Source organism: Lolium rigidum, chromosome 1 (genome assembly GCF_022539505.1).
Source record: "Lolium rigidum isolate FL_2022 chromosome 1, APGP_CSIRO_Lrig_0.1, whole genome shotgun sequence".
NCBI classification, from domain to species: Eukaryota; Viridiplantae; Streptophyta; class Magnoliopsida; order Poales; family Poaceae; genus Lolium; species Lolium rigidum.
Genome location: NC_061508.1, coordinates 286,886,992 through 286,896,508, shown reverse-complemented (window position 1 = coordinate 286,896,508; position 9,517 = coordinate 286,886,992).

Genomic DNA, 9,517 nt, shown 5'->3' with positions numbered 1-9,517 from the left:
GGTGACACAATCATTCTTAACACTTCTGGACATTGCATAAAGCTACTGGACATTAATGGATCAAATAAATTCATCCAACATAGCAAAAGAGGCAATGCGAAATAAAAGGCAGAATCTGTTAAAACAGAACAGTCCGTAAAGATGGATTTTATTGAGCCACCAGACTTGCTCAAATGAAAATGCCCAAATTGAATGAAAGTTGCGTACATATCTGAGGATCACGCACGTAAATTGGCTTAATTTTCTGAGCTACCTACAGGGAGGCAGGTCGAAATTCGTGACAGCAAAGAAATCTGTAATCGCGCAGTAATCCAAATCTAGTATTCACTTTACTATCAAAGATTTTACTTGGCACAACAAAACATAAAACTAAGATAAGGAGAGGTTGCTACAGTAGTAAACAACTTCCAAGACACAAATATAAAATAGAGGTACTGTAGCAAAATAAACACATGGGTTATCTCCCAAGAAGTTCTTTCTTTATAGCCATTAAGATGGGCTCAAACAGCTTTAATGATGCACTCGCAAGAAATAGTAGTTGAAGCAAAAGAGAGCATCAAGAGGCAAATTCAAAACAAATTTAAGTCTAACATGCTTCCTATGCATAGGAATCTTGTAAATAAACAAGTTCATGAAGAGCAAAGTAACAAGCATAGGAAGATAAAACAAGTGTAGCTTCAAAAATTTCAGCACATAGAGAGGCATTTTAGTAACATGAAAATTTCTACAACCATATTTTCCTCTCTCATAATAACTTTCAGTAGTATCATGAGCAAACTCAACAATATAACTATCACATAAAGCATTCTTATCATGAGTCTCATGCATAAAATTATTACTCTCCACATAGGCATAATCAATTTTATTGGTTGAAGTGGGAGCAAATTCAACAAAGTAGCTATCATTATTATTCTCATCATCAAATATAGGAGGCATATTGTAATCATAATCAAATTTATCCTCCATAACAGGCGGTACTAAAAGACTACTATCATTATAATCATCATAAATAGGAGGCAAAGTATCATCAAAGTAAATTTTCTCCTCAATGCTTGGGGGACTAAAAATATCATGCTCATCAAAACCAGCTTCCCCAAGCTTAGAATTTTCCATATCATTAGCAACAATGGTATTCAAAGTATTCATGCTAATATATTCCATGAGTTTTTTAATTTTCGCATCAAACCATCCATGTCTTAAATCAGGATATAGAATAAGAAGCTCATCGTCGTCCATTATGCCTAACTAGTGTAAACAAGAAACAAAAAGATGCAATTGCAGGATCTAAAGGAAATAGCTTCGAGTACTTACAACGGCGAAAATAGCTTAGTAGCCGAGATCCGGAGTGTGAGTACCTTTTACCTTTCCTCCCCGGCAACGGCGCCGTAAAATAGCTTGATGTCTACGGGTGCTTCTATTCTTGTAGACAGTGTTGGGCCTCCAAGAGCAGTAGGTTTGTAGAACAGCAGCAAGTTTCTCTTAAGTGGATCACCCAAGGTTTATCGAACTCGTGGAGGAAGAGGTCAAAGATATCCCTCTCATGCAACCCCGCAACCACAAAGCAAGAAGTCTCTTGTGTCCCCAACACACCTAATAGGTGCACTAGTTCGGCGAAGAGATAGTGAAATACAGGTGGTATGAATGAATATGAGCAAGTAGTAATGGTGCCGTAAAATAGCTTGCTGGCGTGTAGTTGATGGTGGTAATATGGTAGCAGTAGTAACGCAAGAAAACAAGAAACAAGCAGCGATAGCAGTATTTAGGAACAAGGCCTAGGGATTAGACTTTCACTAGTGGACACTCTCAACATTGATCACATAACAGTAATAGATAAATGCATACTCTACACTCTCTTGTTGGATGATGAACACATTGCGTAGGATTACACGAACCCTCAATGCCGGAGTTAACAAGCTCCACAATTCAATGTTCATATTTAAATAACCTTAGAGTGCAAGAAAGATCAACACGACTAAACCAAGTACTAACACAAAGCATGCACACTCGTCACCTTCACACTATGTAGGAGGAATAGATCACATCAATACTATCATAGCAATAGTTAACTTCACAATCTACAAGAGATCATGATCATAGCATACGCCAAGTACTAACACGGATGCACACACTCGTCACCATTACACCGTGCGTGAGGAATAAAACTACTTTAATAACATCACTAGAGTAGCACATAGATAAATTGTGATACAAAACACATTGCAATCATAAAGAGATATAAATAAGCACTTCACTACGCCATTCATAACAGTTGAATAAGTATTCTGTGAAATATAGCCTAAGAGACCCACACGGTGCACACACCGTCACCTTTACACACGTGGGACAAGGAGTCTCCGGAGATCACATAAGTAAAATTCACTTGACTAGCACAATGACATCTAGATTACAAGCATCATCATATGAATCTCAATCATGTAAGGCAGCTCATGAGATTATTGTATTGAAGTACATAGGAGAGAGATGAACCACATAGCTACCGGTACAACCCCGAGCCTCGATGGAGAACTACTCCCTCCTCATGGGAGACAGCAGCTGTTGATGGAGATGGCGGTGGTGTCGATGAAGGAGCCTTCCGGGGCACTTCCCCGCTCCGGCAGCGTGCCGAACGTAGACTCCCGTCCCCCGCATCTTGGCTTCGCGATGGCGGCGGCTCCGGAAGGTTTCTCGTACCGTGGCTTTTTCGTATCGAGGTTTTAGGTCGAGGGGCTTCTTATAGGCGAAGAGGCGGCGTCGAGGGTCGAAGAGGCGGCGACACCATAGGGTGGCGCGGCCACACCCGTGCCGCGCCGGCCTATGGTCCCGTGGGCCCGTGCCCCTCTCTGGCGGTTCTCGGGTGTTCTGGATGCTTCCGGGCAAAATAGGATGCTGGGTCTTGATTTCGTCCGATTCCGAGAATATTTCCTTACTAGGATTTCTGGAACCAAAAACAGCAGTAAAACAGGAACCGGCCCTTCGGCATCTCGTCAATAGGTTAGTTCCGGAAAACGCATAAATATGACATATAATGTGTACAAAACATGTAGATATCATCAATAATGTGGCATGGAACACAAGAAATTATCGATACGTCGGAGACGTATCACGCGCCGGACCAAAAAACCGTTCCAGCCGCGTCCCCCAAAGCCCATTTTTGTCCGGTGTGCCCCAATACGGTGTCCGGTGCCCTGAGCCCGTCCCCGTCTCACAGGGGACGCTCCGGGCACGCCGGACACAACGAAAAGCGAGGCGGGGAGTGGCGGGGCCGACCCATCAGCAGCACAGTTAATTTTAACCTAACCGTCGCCTACCTCATGACGGAAGTTATTCGCACGCAGTGACACACGGCGACATCTTTTCCTTAATGGCGACGGAGGGGCAGGCGAGACGTCTCGTCGGTGTTGTGCAGCCTCCACGCTTAGCCGGCGTTCGCACGCCACCGCCCGTTCCCGCGCGATCTTCCCGCCACTTCTCGCCTGTTCCCGCGCTTTCTTCCCGACGCCGGCGTCTATAAAAGGTCTCCCGGCTCAATGGTAGCCACCACACCCGCCGGCAACAAACACAGCCGTCATCGCTCCACCGCTGTCTCCTCCACCACCAGTGGAAATGGCGAACCGCCCCTGCGCTGGCCACTTCCCACCACCGCCGTCTCCTCCACTTCTAGTCCCGGAATCGCAGGTCGACACCGACCCCGCGGCCCGGGAAGAGCGGCGGCGGCGAGGGATGCAGAACTGGCGTGCACACCGTCAGCAGCGGGAGGCACTCGAGCAGCATGCCCGCCAGCAGCGTGATGCGGCGCAAGACGGAGGAGATGGAGCAGCGGTGGGCTGATGAGCGCCGGCGCCAGCGCGATGAGAGGGAGGCGCTGTACCGTGAACGGCGGGAGGCGATCGAGCGCCGGCGGCGGGACTCGATCGAGCGCCAGCAGCAGCTGGCGGCGGAGGAGCATCAGCAGCGGGAGCCGGCGATGGCGGCGATTTGGGGGAGGCGGGCGGACCAGTTGGCGGCAGAGACCGACGTGTTGGCGGCGGCGATGATGGAGGCGCCAACAGATGTGGAGGAGGAGGCGCCAATGGAGGAGGAGGAGGCCGAGGCGGAGGAGACCGAGGTGGAGGAGGACGATGACGACGAGTTCGAGTGGTCCGATGACGACGGGCCGCACCCGGACGAGACGGCCGATCAGCAACGCGCGCTCGTCGAGTCCTTCGAGTCGGAGAAGAAGCTCCAGGACGATGCCCGTGCCCGCGAAGAGGCGCAGATTCGTCGCGACGTCAAGCTCTCCCTCCAGGCGGCGCAGCAGGTGATGGCGTGTAAGGCACACGTCCGTTGGGAACCCCAAGAGGAAGGTGTGATGCGCATAGTAGCAAGTTTCCCTCAGTAAGAAACCAAGGTTATCGAACCAGTAGGAGTCAAGGAGCACGTGAAGGTTGTTGGTGGCGGAGTGTAGTGCGGCGCAACACCAGTGGATTCCGGCGCCAATGTGGAACCCGCACAACACAATCAAAGTACTTTGCCCCAACGTAACGAGTGAGGTTGTCAATCTCACCGGCTTGCTGTAAACAAAGGATTAGATGTATAGTGTGGATGATGATGATTGTTTGCGAAGAACAGTAAAGAACAATTGCGGTAGATTGTATTTCAGATGTAAAGAATTGGACCGGGGTCCACAGTTCACTAGTGGTGTCTCTCCCATAAAATAAACAGATGTTGGGTGAACAAACTACAGTTGGGCAATTGACAAATAAAGAAGGCATAACAATGCACATACATATATCTTGATGAGTACTATGAGATTTAATCAGGGCATACGACAAAGTACATAGACCGCTATCCAGCATGCATCTATGCCTAAAAAGTCCACCTTCAGGTTATCATCCGAACCCCTTCCAGTATTAAGTTGCAAACAACAGACAATTGCATTAAGTATGGTGCGTAATGTAATCAACACAAATATCCTTAGACAAAGCATCGATATTTTATCCCTAGTGGCAACAAAGCACACCCACAACCTTAGAGGTTGCCGTCACTCCCCGCATTCAATGGAGGCATGAACCCACTATCGAGCATAAATACTCCCTCTTGGAGTTACAAGTATCAACTTGGCCGGAGCCTCTACTAGCAACGGAGAGCATGCAAGAACATAAACAACATATATGATAGATTGATAATCAACTTAACATAGTATTCAATATTCATCGGATCCCAACAAACACAACATGTAGCATTACAAATAGATGATCTTGATCATGATAGGCAGCTCACAAGATCTAACATGATAGCACAATGAGGAGAAGACAACCATCTAGCTACTGCTATGGACCCATAGTCCATGGTTGGACTACTCACACATCGATCCGGAGGCGATCATGGCGATGTAGAGACCTCCGGGAGATGATTCCCCTCTCCGGCAGGGTGCCGGAGGCGATCTCCTGAATCCCCCGAGATGGGATTGGCGGCGGCTGCGTCTCTGGAAGGTTTTCCGTATCGCGGCTCTCGGTACTGGGGTTTTCGCGACGAAGGCTTTAAGTAGGCGGAAGGGCAGGTCAGGAGGCGTCACGAGGGACCCACACGCTAGGGCCGCGCGGGCCCAAGCTTGGCCGCGCCACCCTAGTGTGGCGTCGCCTCGTGGCCCCACTTCGTATCTCCCTCGGTCTTCTGGAAGCTTCGTGAAAAAATAAGCCCCTGGGCGTTGATTTCGTCCAATTCCGAGAATATTTCCTTACTAGGATTTCTGAAACCAAAAACAGCAGTAAAACAAGAATCGGCTCTTCGGCATCTGGTCAATAGGTTAGTGCCGGAAAATGCATAATTATGACATATAATGTGTATAAAACATGTGAGTATCATCATAAAAGTAGCATGGAACATAAGAAATTATAGATACGTTTGGGACGTATCAAGCATCCCCAAGCTTAGTTCCTACTCGCCCTCGAGTAGGTAAACGATAACAAAGATAATTTCTGAAGTGACAGGCTATCATAATCTTGATCAATACTATTGTAAAGCATATGAGATGAATGCAGCGATTCGAAGCAATGATGAAGATAATGAGTAAACAAATGAATCATATAGCAAAGACTTTTCATGAATAGTACTTTCAAGACAAGCATCAATAAGACTTGCATAAGAGTTACTCATAAAGCAATAAATTCAAAGTAAAAAGCTTTGAAACAACACAAAGGAAGATATAAGTTTCAGCGGTTGCTTTCAACTTCAACATATATATCTCATGGATAATTGTCAACACAACGTAATATAACAAGTGCAATAGGTAAACATGTAAGAATCAATGCACACAGCTTGATACAAGTGTTTGCTTCGAGATAGAAAGAATAGGTAAACTGACTCAACAATAAAGTAGAAGATAGTCCCTTCGCAGAGGGAAGCATGGATTACTATATTTGTGCTAGAGCTTTTCATTTTGAAAACAAGAAACAATTTTGTCAACGGTAGTAATAAAGCATATGTGTTTGTTGCGGTCAGAAACCCACCGGCGAGCAGCGACGGGCAACACTGTAGAGCCGGGAGGCCCCCAGGACTGCGGCTGGCCCTGGTCCCTCCGAGCGACGGCCCGCAAAGCCTCGGCACGCACGTCCGATGCTGATGCAAGGGCGTGCCACCCGACCTATACCTGGTCGAGAAGGTGTTGGATGTGCCTCGCTTAGTTTCCTCGCATGGCATACACGTAAACATTAAATACGAGCCTCGATCGGCTCTCGAGTTGTCCCGTGAATCGGCTCAAGGAGCCGATCCACCCATGATGCGTACGAGGTGTACGATCAGATGGTGGTCCTGCTTGATCAAAACAAAGCTAAAACGACCTACTACGATTTAGGGTTTTCACCGCATAATCGGAACATCCTACTCGTGATTGAGCCAGGCGGCCACGCACGGTGATCATAAACCGACCCTAGACAAGGCCTAAAAACCAACACGAAGTTGATCCTCGCAACATCCTGTCTAGGGCTAGCAAACTACACCCTACGCGCCACCGGATCCTTCAACCCGTTTGTAAGGCCTAACCATGCAGATATTAAACTAATCCTTGAAGAACAAGGAGCAATCATAACGGATCGGATCTACTAAACGATGATCAAGCGGTGCCGCCCTTACACCTAAGATAGGTGTAAGGGCGGCTAGATGCCTAAGGGTCGCACGACGATAGCATGTGATACGATGAACAATGCTAACCCTAAAACATCTATGATAACTACGTTGCTCGCCATCAAAAAGGCTTCAGCACGAGCAACGCATGAACAACGAATAACGTGTATCGCCTAGATCGCAAGATGCGATCTAGGCAGCATGATGCTTACCCGGAAGAAACCCTCGAGACAAAGGAGTTGGCGATGCGCCTAGATTGGTTTGTGGTGAACGTGATTGTTGTTTATTTCATAAACCCTAGATACATATTTATAGTCCGTAGACTTTCTAACGTGGGAATAATCCCAACCGGGCACGAGCCCAAACTCCATCTAACCGACACGTTTCCTACTATGGTACAGATACACGGGCAAACTAGCCCAAACTTTGTATACAAGGCCGATTCATGTATTTCTTCCATATATATTCTTCAAGCCCATCTCCAATCGCGGCCCACCTCTGATCCGGTCAAATTCTGGTGATAACACATGCCCCCCTGGTTTTGGAAATGACATTTCCAAAATCATTATGCTTTTCTTTCGCCGGGTCATGTCATGGCAGAGCAAAACTGCCGCAGAATCTTTCATCACTTCGCCTCGCCTCCTTGGCTTCTCTGCACGAATTGATAGTTTCGGCATCACGTCCTCGAGAACCGTCATGGCATTAAATCCCCACTATCCCCTCTTTATTTATCTGTGCCGAACGGTTCGCCACTTCATCCCCTTGCTCTGTTCTGTCCATCAGCGCCCAAAAACCCTCTTTCCCTGTAGCAATGTCTTCCTCTTCCTCCAACTCCTCGGGCCTCTCCCTCCATTCCTCCTCCTCGAGCGAGCAGGGAGTGGAACTTCGACCACATACCAGATGGCCTACCCGAAGCACTCATCGGGTCAGATGGCGACTTACCTCTGACCGATGGGGAGGACGACCTCGAGTTCCTCATCGAAGGGGAGCTGAAGAGCGAGAGTGAAGACGACCTCCACTCCTGGGCGAACCCTGATACGTCTCCGACGTATCGATAATTTCTTATGTTCTATGCCATATTATTGATGATACCTACATGTTTTATGCACACTTTATGTCATATTCGTGCATTTTCTGGAACTAACCTATTAACAAGATGCCGAAGTGCCGCTTGCTGTTTTCTGCTGTTTTTGGTTTCGTAAATCCTAGTAAGGAAATATTCTCGGAATTGGACGAAATCAAAGCCCAGTGGGCCTATTTTCTCACGAAGCTTCCGAAGTCCGAAGGAGAGACGAAGAGGGGCCACGGAGGGGCCACACTATAGGGCGGCGCGGCCCCCTTGGCCGCGCGGCCCCGTGGTGTGGGGCCCCCGTGCCGCCTCTTGACCTGCCCTTCCGCCTATAAAAAGTCTCCGTGACGAAACCCCCAGCACCGAGAGCCACGATACGGAAAACCCTACCGAGACGCCGCCGCCGCCGATCCCATCTCGGGGGATCCAGAGATCGCCTCCCGCACCCCGCCGGAGAGGGGAATCATCTCCCGAGGACTCTACACCGCCATGGTCGCCTCCGGAGTGATGAGTGAGTAGTTCACCCCTCGGACTATGGGTCCATAGCAGTAGCTAGATGGTTGTCTTCTCCTCATTGTGCTTCATTGTTGGATCTTGTGAGCTGCCTAACATGATCAAGATCATCTATCTGTAATTCTATATGTTGTGTTTGTCGGGATCCGATGGATAGAGAATACCATGCCATGTTAATTATCAAGTTATTATACATGTGTTGTTTATGATCTTGCATGCTCTCCGTTTCTAGTAGAGGCTCTGGCCAAGTTTTTACTTTTAACTCCAAGAGGGAGTACTTATGCTCGATAGTGGGTTCATGCCTGCATTGACACCTGGGACAGTGACAGAAAGTTCTAAGAAGAAGAAGTAGAGGAGGAAAAGGAGGAGTATGGTTCCTCCTCCTCCGCCGGGTATCCGCCGGCGAAGCGCTCCCGCGCGTGGGCGGACAGCGAGGACGATGATGATGACGAGGAAGGAGAGGAAGAGGAGGAGGATGATTCCTCCTCTTCCGCCGGGTATCCGTCGACGAAGCGCTTCGCGCTTGGGCGGACAGCGAGGATGATGATGATGACGAGGAAGAAGAGGCTCCGGCTGAGGGCTGGGGCAGCAGCGACGAGGATTTCTCCGGAAGTAGCGCCGACGGCAACTCCGACGCCGACGATGGAGCCAGCGAGGATTAGAAATGTAGGATTAGTAGTTTCTGAGCAATCGGCTCTTCTTTTGTTCTTCCTTTCTTGAGCAATCGGCTCCTCATTGTAAAAATCCTCTTTTATTAATGAAGAAGACATTTCTCAGCTGATTCTGTCCCCTTTTCCAACTTTGCCGATTTGAAGAGAGTCAACACATTAAAAG